Genomic DNA, 17,651 nt, shown 5'->3' with positions numbered 1-17,651 from the left:
CAATATTATATTCGGCTGAGTGCGTTGTAAGACAAAGATAGATTTGGAAAATATTACCACGGTATTGTGTTCATTTTGTTCGAATCCTGAAAAAACCAATAAATATTTTTGAAAAATTTAAACGCAGAATGAAAGACTAAATTATTACCGAGGGCCGAAAGTCCCTTAGAATAAATAAAAAGTTTATTTTGAATGAGATATTTGAAATTAAAAATCACACTAAATTTTCTCTTAGTTTTTCACCCCTGTAACTTATTAAAATAAACATTATAGAAGTTCTCAGGGACTTTCGGCCCTCGCTAATAACGTAATCTTTCATTCTGCGTTTAAATTTTTCAAAAATACTTATTAGTTTTCTCAGGATTCGAAAAAATGAATCCCCATTTGAATAGCGTTGCAGCCGAAAATACGTACCGATCCTCTTAATACATATTTATTTTTCACATGAAAACAAATGAAATGACACATAAAACTTGTTTTTATAATTAAAAACAAGTTTTGTGTGTCAAAAAAAACACTCTTTCCAGAAAAATTTCTTTTGTGGGACATGATGCTTTTGTTTGTCAGTTCCTCCTTTAAAAAATGAAATGTGAAAATGAATATAACTTACGATTTTGGAACAGACCTTGCAAAATATTTTGTCTCTACTTAGCTTTAACTCGGTAAAACACTTTATCCAAGCACTTTTTGGAATGGTAGACATATTTAAATTTAATATATACCAATCACTTCAAAAACACTAAATACGATACAACGTTTATTTTAAACAAATGTTGGCCGGAAACTGACAAAAATAAATATTAGACCCTTAAAAGCAGGTAGGTACCTACGACTTGCTACGCTAATAAAATAATATTTTTCTGGAAACACCCATAATTGTTAAATTCAGGTAGTAATGGGAAAGTCCAGATAGATGATAATGAGCGATAGATAGATAAATAACGAGCTCGTTCATATCGAAGTTATAAAATTCCAACTAAGAGAGGAAAATTTTAAACTTTTATATAATTTATTTTTAAAATATGCAAAATAAATCGTGTTTAGCTTATATATGCAATGTTGTGTTTGTTGTCTGAAAATATGCAATATATGCATCTATATGCACTTTGCATATAGATGTTATAATTAATTGCATATAACGCTCTCTAATAATTAATCTGCATTAGAGTCCATTCCTTGACTGTTATTCGTCAAATTTGCAAATAAAAACTTGAATGTGAATGCAAAATGGGAGTACACCATTATCCGTGACTATAACCTAGAGCTGAATCCCAATAACATCGTTTATTATTCCATCATTACCTAGATTACAGAATCCGTTGGATTCAAACGTTTATGGTTACAGAATAATTAATAAAGAAATCGCGCGGAACACAAGATCATGTGCACACTCTGCGGGTGATCTTCTTCGGCGTGCTGGGGCTCCAGGTTGACGCGTGTGCTTCGGTCTCCGTTTGTATCTCTGACCCAGTATTGACCCGAGCGCATGGGAGCGCTATCTGGCCGTTGATGTTGATGGTGATGGCACACCGTCTAGAAGAACTAGACGACATGATCGCGCACCGAATAGGGCCGGATTTAAATTAGAAATTGATATAAAGAAATAATATATAATATAATCATCTTCTTCTTTCTTATATGTAGGCTTTAAAGCCTGTTTTTTCTTCAATATTAGCCTCCTAAATTGTTTAAATTATCGCACCATCTTTTTCTTGGTCTGCCAATACTTCTTCGTCCATTTGGTGACTTATCTCGTGCTATTCGTACTATCCTATCCTCTGCCATTCTACTAATGTGTTCGTTCCACTTCTGTTTCAGTTTTGTCACCCATCCATTCATGTCTTCTATACAGGGTGTTTGGTAGGTCGATGGAAATTTTTTAAGGGATAATAGGGGACACCATTTGCAACATTTTTTGCTAATAATGTATCGCTCAAACTGTTAAGGTTTCCGAAATAAAGTTAAAGTTGTCAATATTTGAAAATAAGGATGCTTGTCTATTTTATTTTTAAAAATAATTATCTAAGCGAGATAGTTCGGATGCCAAAACAGTAAAACGCACCTTTCATACGCAAACAACAACTCTGTTTATAAACCAAAATAAACCACTTCATAGCAGGTAGATTGTTTGTTAGCATAGCAGGTAGAGTTGTTTTTTGTTTGTTATGCGTTCGGAGAATGACGATAGCTGATGGAAATTGTATGCGAAGAGTCAGTGTTGTAGGTATACATTTTTATTTAATTCGTAAAACAGGGAGGTAGTACGCCTAGGTAATTTTTAAACGTGAAATAGACGGTTGTCGAATATTGACAAATTTAACTTTATTTCGGAAACCTTAACAGTTTGAGCGGTACATTATTAGCAAAAAATGTTGCAAATGGCGTCCCCTATTATCCCTTAAAAAATGTCCATCGACCTACCAAACACCTTACGTATACGGCTAATATTAAGGCTATTGTTAATAAGCTTTTCATTTTGATAAAGCCTTGTTGGGCTACAGCTATTTGTGCTCTTACTTCTTGATTATTAAACCAGTAGCCAAGATTTTGTATTGGTTTACGTGTTCAAGCTGTTGTGGTGGTTCACATATTAGTCCTGTCGCCAGTAGGGGTACAACGGCCTCCTTAATTCAGATGAACTTACCCAAGTTTTCTTTATGTATTTTGACCCGTAGAACACGAATTTTTTGGGTAACAGTCGATCCGGATGTCGATAAGATTGTTATAAACAAAGAACTTGAGGAATCACATAACAGCGATTTTTCGCAAAACAAAACATTTTTTTCTATATTTTGAGTCATTCTAAGCAAAAAATATTTTTTCAAGTTTTTTCGTAGGATGCATAGTTTTCAACATAAACGAGGTTGAACTTTTAAAAAATCGAAAAATTGCAATTTTTGAACCCGAATTACTTTTGATTGAAAAATAAAATAGCAATTCTGCTTACTGTATTTAAAAGTTCAAGTCAAATTCTATCGGCTTTGATTATTTTCGTTACTAAAAAATAATTTTTTTATTGTTAAACAAATATATAAACACATAGTGATTGAATGGTGTTTTCAATGCATTTCTAATTTGAAATCGAACGAGTAGGCGCGCATACAGAATTTCTACGTATATTACGTACATTAAAACGCATGCATTTGGCACGGGAAACACTATGTGTTTATAGCTTTGTTTGACAAATAAAAACTTAATTTTTAGCAATGCAAATAATCAAAACCGATGTCATTTGACTTGAACTTTCAAATGCAGTAAGCAGAATTGCTACTTTATTTTTTAATCAAAAGTTATTCCGGTTCAAAAATTGCACTTTTTAGATTTTTTGAAAGTTTAACCGCGTTTATCTCGAAAACTATGCACCCTACGAAAAAACTTGTAGGACCATTTTTTGCTGAAAATCGTCCAAAAAATACAAAAAAATGTTCTGTTTTGCGAAAAATCGCTGCTATGTAATTCCTCAAGTTCTTTGTTTATAACAATCTTATCGACATCCGGATCAACTGTTACCCAAAAAATTCGTGTTCTATGGGTCAAAATACATAAAAAAAAAACTTGGGTAAGTCCATCTGAATTAACGAGGCCGTTGTACCCCCCCTGGCGACAGGACTATATATTAAAAGAAGTATTTTTTCACAATTCTCAAAAACTGTTAGGTCTGGATCCCGCGTATGAACAAAAAGTTGATTAATAGCAAGCTGAAAATATGTTAATAGCTTAAGGGTATCTAGTCGGACAAACTTTGATGAATGGGAACAGTGGAACAGAAGAAGTTTTAATTGTGGAAGAGGTTAAAAATTTGGAACGTCAGACCCCGAAGACGTCCCATGTGTTTTGTCGGACAGAACTTCCAATTGATTTGTTACCCTTTCATTAAACTTTCATGCAAAAATCAGACTGCTATTTGTCACCTGTCATAATTCCCGTCATTTGACATGTTCTACGTGTTCCACTCATTAAAATGCCCAGTTGGTGATAAATGGTATTCTGATTTTTGCAGGACAGTTTAATGCAAGGGTAACAAATTAATTGGAAGTTCCGTCCGACAAAATACATGGGACGTTTTCGTAGTCTGACGTTCCAAATTTTTAAGCTGTTCCACAATTAAAACTTCCCCTGTTCCAGTGTTCCCATACATCAAAGTTTGTCCGACTAGACACCCTTAAGCTATTAAAACATTTTCAGCTTGCTATTAATCAACTTTTTTTTCATACGCGGGATCCAGACCTATATATTTAACAGTATCTGGAGACTACGATAAATATAAAATATTTATCCTTTCGAAACACTATATTTTTCGCTGTATCACCTCTCTCTACATTCTTTACACATTGAAATCTTGAAATGTACTACAAGGAGGTTGTAATTTAAATATATGATGTATTGTTCGCGATACTATTCTCCTCGAATTTTACTGACAATATTTTTCAAACCGCTCCTGAATTTCCGAACAAAACCTCTTTGTTGTAATACAAGAACACGCTTTGAAATTATACTAATTGACCCATGTAATTAGTGAGGAGGTGGTTCGGATTTTTCTCAATTTGTATTCTTATGGGATGGTCGGTATTAATAGAGTTGATGAGAAGATCATTATATATCGGCATTTTAAGTACACTAATACCTTTCACTATGATTGAAGTTTAATAATATTTTTTGAATTTAAATAAGTACCTTCGATATTTATACAGGTGATTTTTATAGAAAAAGAATACATAACAGAGGGGCACCAAAATGTAAATTCAATCTTAAAACATTTCAAAACTGTGAATTAGGTTTGAATTTTGCATTTTCGGGGAGTCAATATAGAACGAAATTTGCATTGTTTCGGAAAAATTTAAACAAGCTTATATTTTTCTAAAACTTTTTTTGTTAGTTTTTATATGTTAAAGTAAAAAGTTCTACTCACAGATTTAGCCGCTAATTGTTTATTGATTGTTTAAACAATAACAATAATTATTATTGTTTTGTATAAATAATTCTAAAAATATCGTTCAATTCTTCATTTTACTTTGATCAAAAACGTTTCTATTTTGTTTTTGATAATGCTGAATTCGAATCTGATAATATACTGCAATTTGAAAATTCAAAAAAAAAGTTTTTGGCCTGATACAGTAGGTATATCGTTGTAACTAGGTACTATATGGGAAACTTTTTAATTATAAATTTTACGAAAAAGGTTATTCTTCATGAAAACCTTTGCATGGTCTAAAATCTAAGACTCAACCATCAGATATCAAATTTTTGTTTATTTTATACGAGGTACATCAAAAATACGATTTTCGTTCAAACTCTATATTTCAGAATATCGAAAATTGATATTATAAAAAGTTGTTTGGAATTAAAAACTATATTGTAATATGCAATTACATCCTTCTAATTGAAAAAAAATGCAAATTTTTCTCAAATTACTGATACGCAACATCACTTCAATACAATTATGATATGATAAATATTTGATTATCAATTTTGCGAAAAAAACTTATAAAATCTAAGATGCGCAACTAGGTATGCGTTTTATACTAGCGATGTCAAAAAATATGAATTTTGCTAAAGGGTGAAGTACCTTTATAATACACAATATTTCAATTAGAAAAATGTAGGTACATAGTTCTAGTACATCTTAGATTTTAGATTATTTAAAATTCAGAACATTTTATGAAGAATAACTTTTTTCGTAAAATTGATAATAAAGAGGTTTTAAATAGGTTCCAAGGTACACACACATGCTGTGTAAGTTTAAAAATAATATACTGAACAACAAGTGAGAAAAAAGATATATTTCTCACGAGCGCAGAAGTTTGTTGGCACGAGCCGAAGTACGAGGCGAGGGCCGCAAATCAAGCGAGGGAGAAATATGTCATTTTCTCATGTGTTTTACACTTTACTTTTTCTATGGATGCGGTTTTGTCAAGAACTCAAACTTCAAAATTAAATCTTTTGGGTGCTTTTACGTATATTATATGCATAAATTGAAATAAAATACATATACATGTAGGTATTTAATATTTTTAAAATGTATTGTTATGATCTGCTTCTTATTAATTTTATATTAATTATTATTTATTTGATTAATTATTTAATTGTCGCAGATCATACATAAAAAAATGAATAAAAAATCTCAGGGTGCCTTTTTATAATATTAAATAAAAACCGTTTCTTCTGAAAACCGCTCTTCTGTTTTCTCTTTGTCTGTCGGACCCGTATCGGTTTCCACGATTTTCCTGTTCATTCCTTCTATTATCATTTCTGTCCTCTTGATTTGTACGGGTGTTATTTCTATTCTGGTTTTCTCGATATCTGTCTTCGTTTCATTGCCGATTTCTTTGTTCATAGTTTCCTCTTCCGTTGTCTCTATTTTCGTTTTCCCTTCTTGTATAATCTCTCCTAAAGTTCTGTCTTCTATCTCTATAGTCTCGATTTTCGCGTTGTCTATAATTATCTTGCGATCTTCTTATTTCTCTTTCTCTCATTTTTGCTTCTCGTATTTGTAAGAATTGGCACAAACTGTCGATATCTTTGTAGTTTTGTAGAGTTATGTGATCTTCTAAGGTATCTTCAAAATGTCTGGCTATCAGTTCTACTAGCTGTTCGGATGAATAATTGTACTGTAGATGTTTTGCATTATTATATAATTGTAGTGCATGTTATCTCTGAAATACCCATTCTATCATGGTACCTCCCATTTTGCAATTCCTTGTTTATTTCTAGCTGTTGTATTTTTCCCCAGAAAAAACTCAGGAACTTTTGTTCAAATTTATGCCAATTGTCCAATTCTTCTTCTTTGCTATCGAACCATAAACTTGCCTCTTCTTTAAGATGGCTCCTTATTGTTTCTTTGGCTGTCTCGAAGTTACCGATGTATCGTATTTTCTTTTTTAAATTGTTTATGAAAATTACTGGGTGTAATTTTTTTATATCCCCGCCAAATCTTATTTTCACATCCTCTGTACTATGGATAATCGTTTCTCTTCTTTCTCCGAAATTCTGTTGCATCCTGTTTTCGGTGATTTGTTTTTCTATTTCTGTGATTCTTTTTTTCCACTTCTTCTCTGTCTACTTGAATAGCATTTTCCAACTTATTTTCCAAATTTTCTAGTTCCTTTTTCTGGCAATTTGTTAACTCCTCCATTTTATTTTGAATTTTCATTTCTTGTTTTTGCTCACGTTGGGCGCCATGTTGTTATGATCTGCTTCTTATTAATTTTATATTAATTATTATTTATTTGATTAATTATTTAATTGTCGCAAATCATACATAAAAAAATGAATAAAAAATCTCAGGGTGCCTTTTTATAATATTAAAAAAAATCCAATTTATCTTACGTTATACTTATCTTCTCTCGTGGGTTCAGTATCTCTTAGTTGATCCTAATCGGGATAAAATAGGGAAAAGAAACAAAGCCAAATATAAAATAAACATACAGAATTGTCTTTTATTTATCAAAATCGATACTCTAAAATCTATCAAATCTAAAACCTGTGGACACAGATGTCCGAATGAAATTTCTACCATTTAAATTTATTCTAGTAAAAAATATTAATCGGTTTGTTTCCGATGACTTTGGTACAACAAAATAAACAAAACCAAATTATGTATTCGCAAGATTAGCTATACTTCCTATTTACTTTTAGAAATATTGGAATTTTAATTTATATGCTTTTTACTCAAAATTTTAGTTTCCGAACATAAAAATATCTTTCACATAAGTTGACTGACCTTTTGCTTCACTCACTCTGATGCCTTCTCGTGACCCAAAACACCTCTCCCTCGTTGACTATGTTAAAGGCTACTCATCAAAGCCCTCTCCGTTCTCCAGCTTCAAAACTATCAGCATATCAGCACCAATTCTCCAACAAGCCGGGCCTCTTTTGACACGTACTCGATTCAAACAAAACTCCAAAAATTCTCTGCTCTCCTTCTCACAATAATACAGAATCAAAGAGGTATTTCGTCTCAATTTGATCTGTCTCTCGTTCCACTTTTCAACACTATTCTCCACTATCAAACAAACCACTGGTACTTGCTAACTATCTATTCACGAAAACGTCGAACTGCTTCTCAGCGATGCCAAAAACATAATGACTTCTTTTTCAAAACTCTCTCAATCATTCAAACCACTTTTCCCCTTCCAACTTGCCAAGAATCATAAACAATCTTTTCCATTCGACAAACAAACAGTCTTTTTCAAAATTATTCCGACCATCCTAATTACTTTCGGGGAACTATACAACATTTACTCGTGTTGAAACAAAGATATTAACATTCCAAACTTTCTTTTAAAACCACTTTTCTCGAAAATGATAATTACATCTAGCTGTGGATTCTATAGTTTCCGTAGTAAACAATCTTTTTCCATTTTAAACCTAAATACATCGTCTTTTCACTTTAATTATTCACAAAAATCTTTAATGGTTCATCGGAAAGCTCATTAAAAAAAGAAATCCACTTACATCCAAACTAAATTCTAATAAATATTTACAGTTCAATATACAGGGTGTATCAAATTTATGTGCCCGCGTTATTTAAAAAAAAATTTAATTTAATTTTCATTTTGCTTTTGATTGTTAAATTGAAAACACAATAGTATATACCTTATTTTTTTTTAATTCTAATTAACAGTTATTTTTGAACAGTTTTGAAAGGCAATTCCTGGTAAGTTTTGCTTTAACACATTTATTATTTGACAACATTAATTGTGTTTGTATTGTTTGTATTTTGCATCTTACCATGGAAACGGCGATCATAGTATGTAAGATCGTAGGAGAACCTGTGAGAAAAAATATTTCTCACTGCAATGGCCGACTTTTCTCACTGCCTGAAGAATTGTTTGTTTTGAATGTATGTAATTAGTGAGAGAAGTTGCATATTGTATAGCATCCATAGAAAAATATATTTTTTTAACATTTATTAATGTAGTTTAGGTAAGTTGTACAGAAAAAAGTTTTGAAGTCTTTGTATAAACATTTTTTAAACTGATAATTTTCGGTTTCTGCATTACATTTTTCTTATCTTTCTTAATTTTCTCAAGAAGAAGTTGTGTATTTCATTTCTAAAGTAAAATATTTCAGTGCATTTTAAGCTAAAGAAATCCTACAAAATTGTAATTTATCACTTTAAACTTGAGAAATATCCTCTTAAAATGGTATTAGTTCTGTAGAACTATAAAGTTTTCAAAAATTAAATTTTTTGAGGCGTCGTATCAATTGAATTAAATTTTTGAGATTGTTTTAATAAAATATCGTTTAATAATATGTCATGAAAAGTAATTTGTGAAAATTTGAGGGTTTTATAGACAAAATTGTATTAGTTACAAATTTTTAAACCATTATTAAACAAAATTTATGCAAGTGTCATTTTCCTCACACACCGCACTTATGTCCATGATTTTTTTTATTACAACTATAAGATGCCTTTAATGTTCTTCTTTCATTACCACTTTGTAAAATTTTATTTGATCGATTAACTCAAACACAGGCTGCGTCTAAAGCTGCTATGAACTGCGCTAATGTTTGTGAGAGGGGTGACTTGAGCATTATAAATAAAAAATTATAGGAGCTGTATATTTAACTTTAGAAAAACCTTTATATAAGGTTTTTTGTGTAAAATTTTCTGACTTTTTCAATGATTGAGTCAATTTTTTTCTAAAATTTATATTTTCGAAGGTATTTAAAAAAACAACTAATTTCGCAGTTCATTTGTTTATATATTGAAACAAACATTTTTTTTCAGACAGCAGTAAAACGTATTTTCAATTAAATAAATTACATACATACCTACTTTTTTTGTGTGTGTGAAATAAATATGAAAATTATTGTTCTGGTTACCCTGTATGCCTGTATAAATATGGTAATGTTTATGTTACTGAATAGCGAATTGAGTAACCTTTGAAATGAGGTATCAGATGAGCCCTATTCTCATTTAAAACTATTATCGAATACGTCATCACGCTCAGATGGATGACGTCATTTGTATGATACATATGCAAAAAAATCATAATTTAAAAATAAAAAATCGACTTGTTTCCGATTTATTCCATAATTTTGCCCCTCTCTATATAAAGAGGCAAGCCTGCATGTGGAAGTACATTTTTATGTTTTTAATTTTTACACCTACAAACGTGTATCGTGCCCACTCGCCATTTAGACCTAATGAATTATAAAGGTGATTAACACCAAATTGACTAAAAGTCCAATATTAACAATCAATTAAAAAGTAATTCTTCCAGGGTTAACTACATTCGACCATATACTGAATTATTGCAGTTGTAATTGTTACATTTACGATACGTTACCCACCCACAGCATAGCCGACTGATACCATTAGCCATTAACAACGAAATTATTACAGAAGAAAACATTAATATAGCGATAAAAATTCACGTTTGCATCTCAGCTTGCTTGTAACGACATAACTGTAGCTCATAATCTTTATATCAACCATATTTCTACTCTCGGGATAAAAGACATAAGGATTTTTGAACACCGTAAAAAATCTTTTATCGTGTGGGACTATTTTTCATAAATAAAAGGTACCTATGTTTTAAACAAAAATACATTCAAGATTAATAATTATAACCTAACAATAGTAATCTTTTTATTTTTACCGGAAGGAGAATAACCTCGTAGTAGTTAATGTATAAAAACAAAATTCATGGGAAACTCCCAGTAGCTGGCTGTATACTATAGTTAATAAACTAATATAGAAGTAAAAAACCTCAATTTGTATCATGGTATAAAATATTTAAGCGCTGGTTTCCTTGAATGCGGCACCGAAAAACTGCGACAGTAGCACTGCGATGAATTACGTCAGATTACGGTGAAAAATTCAAGGTTCTTCACTGCGGCAATGGAATGTGCAAACTCAGAAAGCGGTGGCTTCCAACCATGGACGTATAAATAAAGATATACGTCCATGCTTCCAACGCATCCTTGGAAACCACCGCTATTATTTTGCATGGTATTGTTTTTTATGACGTCATTCATCGCAGTGATACGCTCACAGTTTGTCGGCACCGCTTTCGAGGAAACCAGCGCTTTATTAAAACTTATTTATCTATTTATTGACGGGCTAATCCCTTTTTTAGTTTTTGTACAATATGTATAAAATACAGTAAGATACATAAGCTAGTTACAACAGTTTTTTAACAATAAAAATAACACAAGGAAAAATTCCAGTACTGGCTGTATACCATAAATCACAAAAAATAAAAACCTTATTTTGTAAAAGGTATATGTATTTAAAATCCCTAAAAAGGGCTGCATCACAAAACGTTTTCGGAATCAATATTCCATCATCAGTGTTACCACAGGTTTAGATGCTTTCAAAATGTACGGGTAAAAACCCTTAAATTGATTTGAACAGTTGGGGTTATATTATATTATTTGATTTTGAAAGATGTTTACAATAGTTCCAGATTAACCCCTGGCATCACATGACATCAACCATATTGGTTGGAAAATTGAAGCTAGACCTTACATGGCAGAGTTTAGGTGACAACAACCAATTTTCCCACCAATATGGTTGATGTCATGTGATGCCAGGGGTTAATCTGGAAATATTTTAAACATATTTCAAAATCAAATAATATAATGTAACCCCAACTGTTTAAAATCAATTTAAGGGTTTTTACTCGTACATTTTGGTGGCTTAAAGCATGTAAACCTGTGATAACACTTATGATGGAATATTGATTCCGAAAACGTTTTGTGATACAGCCCTTTTTATGGATTTTAAATACATATACCTTTTACAAAATAGGGTTTTTATTTTTTGGTTAACATGATTTTTAAATGATGCAGTTGAAGTATTAAATAATTCTAAATCTGTTTGGTAATTGTTCGCAGTACGTAACATCCTAGAAATAACTTCATTAAGTCCATAATTAGTAGAATGAAAATCTACAAAAACAGGTCAGAATTACGGGTTCCTCGCATAGGTATATTAAATGAGATTAAACCCAAAATTTCAGAGCAATTAATAAATCCATTTAGAAGCTTATGTAAAAAATATAATTCGAATTCAGCTCTTCTTGTCCCTAATTTGTTTATTTTAAGTTGATTAGTTGATTAAGAATATAACTGTAATTATAATCTTCACGTTTTAAACCCATTTTATAACCACATATCCTCAAAAATCTGTTTTAAACTTTTTCTAATTGAGTCTTCTGGGTATTATAAAAAGGACACCATATAATACAGCAGTATTCTATAATGAATCGCACTAGTGCACAGTATAATATTTTAAACGTAAAAACTGAAAAGTCCTTTGAATTTCTCTGGATAAATCCTAACATTTTAAGGTCACGTGGAGTTATGTCATTAATATGATCATTAAAGGTCAGTTTTCTATCCAGTGTTATACCCAAATCCCGTACCTGATGTATCTTTTGCAGAACAGTACCATTAAGTGTGTAATTATTATTAAAAGAAGCCTGCGTTTTACTAAACGTGATTTTAAAACATTTTTTTTAATTTAAGTTTAAAACATTCACTTCACACCAACGTGAAAAATTATTTAAGGACAACTGCAAACATTCACAATCAGAGAGGCAAGCAATAGATCTAAAGATTTTTATGTCATCAGCGAATAAGAGAAATTGGTCGGAGTTAATTACTGTTTGTAAATCGTTAACAAATATATTAAACAGCAGTGGACCCAAATGAGAACCTTGTGGAATACCTGATGTTATATGAATTGGTTTTGACAAAAAACTACCATATCTATAACCATTTGAGAACGATTAGATAAATAATGTTTAATCCAATTTGAGATGTTATCGCTAATGCCATAGCCACAAAGTTTGGCAATCAAGATCTCATAAGTGACTCTATCGAAAGCTTTTGAAAATTCAGCATAGATTGAATCGACCTGAGAACCAGACTCCAACGAGTTAATTATAAAATTTGTATAATACACGAGATTTATAACTGTGGATTCACCTTGGCTAAAACCATGTTGTTCACCAATTATTATGTTTTTACATTCAAAACTTAACATTCTATTTACAAAAAAATCTAATAGTTTTGGTAACTATGACTCTATACAAACTGCACGGTAATTTTCAGCTTTATCTTTCTGACCAGACTTGAAGATTGGTTTTTAAAAAACTAGATTTCCAGAAATCGGGAAATATCTCTGATGTTAGAGATAGGTTAAATAAATGGTGTATTGGTTCTGCCAAGGTGTATACACATTTTTTTTTAAATACAATGGAACTTCGTCAGGTCCCCTGGGCTACTCAGAATCTTATCAAATATTTTCTTAATGTCAACAACATAATTGCTTACATTCCCAGATTTCTCAAATTTAAAAATAGGAATTTGATTAACTACAGCATCATTGTAGACAGTTGAAAAAAAGTTCGCAAAAATATCAACGATTTCTTGACTATTTTCCCCAGAATAATCATCATACTTAATAGCTGATGGTGACATATGTGAGTTTCTTTTACTAAGTATTTATAAATTTCCAGAATGATCTAGGGTTTTCAGATATATTGTTTTCAGTTTCCTGAACATGTCGTTTATACAGGGTGAGTCATGAGGAACTGTACATACTCCTACCTCGTATAGAGGCTCCTATGGGGAATAAAAAATGACCATTAAAAAGTGTCTGCTCCCATTGTTTAATAATATACAGGGCGAGTTTCGCATTTTGACAGAAATTTGTATTCCTCATAATTTTTGAACGGTCCGATCGATGTGTCTCTTATTTTGGTCAATCGTTACACTATTACCACCTAATCAACTGATTTATTCTAACCAGAAAAAATCAGGTCCGGCTTTAAAAAATTAGTTCGTTTGGGTCTTAGAAAAAATTTCATTCTGTATACGCTTTTTGAAAACTCTAATATAAATTTTACAAATTAGACAAATAGGAAATGAAAATGGCATATTTTTTTTCCGCACACGATTACTTAATTTTTTTATAAAAAATCAAATTTGACTATGAATTAAAAGTTTGGTAAAGTGAACCATAGATTTAAAAAAATTAACTTTTATTAAAAAAATTAATTTTTTTTAACAAATATTTAATTTATGTTACCACCCAATCAGCTGATTTATTCAAACTAGAAAAAAATCAGGCCCGGATTTAAAAAATAAGTTCGTTTTGGTCTTAGAAAAAATTTCACCCTGTATATTCTTTTTGAAAACTTTAATATGAATTTTACAAATTAGACAAATAGACAATTAAAATGACATCTGTTTTTCCCCACACGATTACTTAATTTTTTATTGAAAAATCAAATTTTTCAAAATCGGAATTTTAAATAAAAAAAAATGAAATCACGGTTTAATTCGCTACAACTCTGTTCTATTTTAATATTTTTTTCTGAAATTTTTACAGCACATATCTCTTACCGTTGTGAAGACTATGAAAATTGTTGTAGACTTTCAGTCTTCTTCTCGTAAAAGTTATGAATTTTAAAAAATAAAAGGTGCAGATTCGTGAATTGCAAAGTTAAATCGCAAAAATTAAGTAAAAAAATTTAAAGTTTATTCATTTGATCACGTCTATGTTAAAATATAGAGTCCAAAAGAAGTGTTATGGGGAGTTTTAGATCTAGACGTGTTATAGAAAAAAAAATGGCAAAACTTTTAATTTTAGGAAAAATGTTGTTTTTGTAAATTAATTTTTGTAAAAAAAGTTAATTTTTTTAAATCTATGTAAAAACTTTGCCAAACTTTTTATGCATAGTCAAATTAAATTTTTTAATAAAAAATTAAGTAATCGTGTGGGGAAAAAATAAATAAGCCATTTTAATTGCCTATTTGTCTAATTTGTAAAATTCTTATTAGAGTTTTCAAAAAGCGTATACAGGGTGAAATGTTTTCTAAGACCCAAACGAACTAATTTTTTAAGTCCGGGCCTGACTTTTTTCTTGTTTGAATAAATCAGTTGATTGGGTGGTAACATAAATTAAATATTTGTTCAAAAAAAATTAATTTTTGTAATAAAAGTTAATTTTTTAAATCTATGGTTCACTTTACCAAACTTTTAATTATTCATACTCAAATTGGATTTTTTTATAAAAAATTAAGTAATCGTGTGGGGAAAAAAATAATTATGCCATTTTAATTGACTATTTGTCTAATTTGTAAAATTCATATTACAGTTTTCAAAACGCGTATACAGCGTGAAATTTTTTCTAAGACCAAAACGAACTTATCTTTTAAATCCGGGCCTGATTTTTTTTAGTTTGAATAAATCAGTTGACTGGGTGGTAACATAAATTAAATATTTGTTTAAAAAAAATTAATTTTTGTAATAAAAGTTAATTTTTTTTAAATCTATGGTTCACTTTACCAAACTTTTAATCCATAGTCAAATTTCATTTTTTTATAAAAAAATTAAGTAATCGTGTGCGGAAAAAAATAAATGTGCCATTTTAATTACCTATTTGTCTAATTTTTAAAATTCATATTAGAGTTCTCAAAAAGCGTATACAGGGTGAAATTTTTTCTAAGACCTAAACGAACTAATTTTTTTAAAGCCGAAATGCGAAACTCGCCCTGTATATTATTAAACAATGGGAGCAGACACTGTTTAATGGCCATTTGTTATTCCCCATAGGGGCCTCTATACGAGGTGGGAGTATGTACAGTTCCTCATGATTCACCCTGTATAGTGAATTCGTAAGTCCTTTACACTGAGCTCTAATACTTGAAAATATATTGTAATCTTTTTCCCTACCTGTCTGTTTGAATGTTTTATGAGCAGTTTTCTTTTTTATATTAACGATTTTATTGATTAATTATTTATATGGGAAATAAGCCACAATTAAAATGAAAAAATAATTTTATTAACGTTTCGACGCCCAAATCGGGCGCCGTTGTCAAAATACAAAATATTACTGATAATAAAATTATTTTTTCATTTTAATTGTGGCTTATTTCCCATATAAATAATTAATCATAAAAATGCCACAAGAAAATAACTTCAGAACAACGATTTTAGATCACAGTTATACCAATTAGGCTATGTGGATGTTTTATATTTTTAATGGGTACAAAATTATGTATTAAATCGTATAGAATTTCATAGAAGGTTTCAACAGCCTCGTTGATATTTTTGTTGATGAATACTAATTTCCAAACAATCTCAGCCAAAAGATAATTAAAAAAAAATAGAATAAAAAAAAGAAAAAAAAAATAGGAAAAAGTAATAAAAAAAATGGAAAAATAAAAAAAAATAAAAAAAATTGAAAAAAAAGGATAAAAAAATAGAAAACAAAATTTAATTATATCAATAGGTAGAAGTTTTCCATCCGCAAGGTTGAATTGTGGATACTTTTGGCGCCAATTGATTAAAAAAATATATATACATAAGAAAAAATATAATATATAAAACCAAACACTTTTGTTAACCACAATAAAAAAAATGAAAAAGAAATTTTAAAGTGCAGCAATTCATGAGCTCAAAATATAAAAATCGGTTAGGCGAATGGATCCAGTAATCCGCAGTCATTTTTTTCAACCACACACACACACACACACACACACACACACACACACACACACACACACACACAAAAGATAATTTATGCTAAAGTAATCACCATTTCTGAAATCTAAAAAGTATTCTTCATAATTTAGAGTTTATGAGTTAACATTAACAAACAATTCCAAAAAACTCGAGTATGATGGACACTTTTGTCAAACAAGGAATCAGATAGATGGTTCCGACCATGGACCTATAAATAAAGACCTCTTTATTTATAGGTCCATGGTTCCGACATAATTATGTTAGATGTTACAGTTCAAGTTGATTCTCAGTTAGAGTTGACTCCAACTAGTTGGAGTCTGAAACGACCAGTAAAAGTTGATTTTTGATGAGTGTGCGTTTCTTTGTTTTGACCGTTTCAACTACTTATTAGTATAGTCTGTAACGTCGCCCCCGTTAGGTAAATTATTCTGATTCGATTTTTTGCACAAACATACTCAAAGAAATACATCCGTATAACAATCCTTATAACAAATACACGGGGTGTCACGCGGTACCGCGGTCAAAAATTGTTTAACCAATTTCAGTAAAGTCAGTCAGTAAAGTGACTCTTTATCGAACGAGTCTGATATTACGAGCAGAGGAACAGACGCGTTCGATAAAGAGTATTGAGGTGGTGCGTACAAAATTGTATCGTCAATCATAAAAAACATTAACACTTACTTACACTCAACGAAAAAGTTACGTAATATCAATAAAAATGTTAATTCAGACAACAAACGCAATACTTAAAATTTGTCCAATTCTTGGTTTTATTGGAACAACAAAGCGATGTTCATCAATTCATTATTTTCGTTAGTTGAGCCAATGTATTACGTTTATTGAATGGATGAACATTCATTATGTATACCATAATATCACTTTATTGGTATTACGAACTCTGTTCACTGAGTCAACGAACACTATTTATTGATATTACGAACTCTGTTCACTGAGTCAACGAACACGATTTATTGAAACAACAACGTCGTTAATTGACCGACGAAGACTATTCGTTATGTCAATAACAGTGTTATTTCTCCTAACGTATTTCGTTTATTTCTACAATTATTTCCGTTTATTGTTACAATTAATTCCGTTTATTCACACAATAAATACGGTTTTTCTTACAAGCAATTCTGTTCATTCTTACAATCAGTTTCGT

At 30.5% G+C, this 17,651-nt stretch overlaps 1 protein-coding gene across 1 annotated transcript in view; it reads left to right on the top strand.

The window, feature by feature from the left end:
* The window catches only part of LOC114342894 (solute carrier family 41 member 1), a 348,268-nt gene extending 330,999 nt beyond the window's left edge, over positions 1-17,269 (top strand). The window contains exon 11 of the transcript XR_007696712.1: positions 17,189-17,269. The gene's annotated coding sequence lies outside the window, so the exon portion shown is untranslated. The remainder of the gene's footprint in view (positions 1-17,188) is intronic.
* The last annotated feature ends 382 nt before the right edge of the window (positions 17,270-17,651 follow it).

Source organism: Diabrotica virgifera, chromosome 3 (genome assembly GCF_917563875.1).
Source record: "Diabrotica virgifera virgifera chromosome 3, PGI_DIABVI_V3a".
Classification (NCBI taxonomy): Eukaryota; Metazoa; Arthropoda; class Insecta; order Coleoptera; family Chrysomelidae; genus Diabrotica; species Diabrotica virgifera.
The sequence above is the reverse complement of the archived record's forward strand: the minus strand, read 5'-3'. Positions and strand labels throughout refer to the sequence as shown.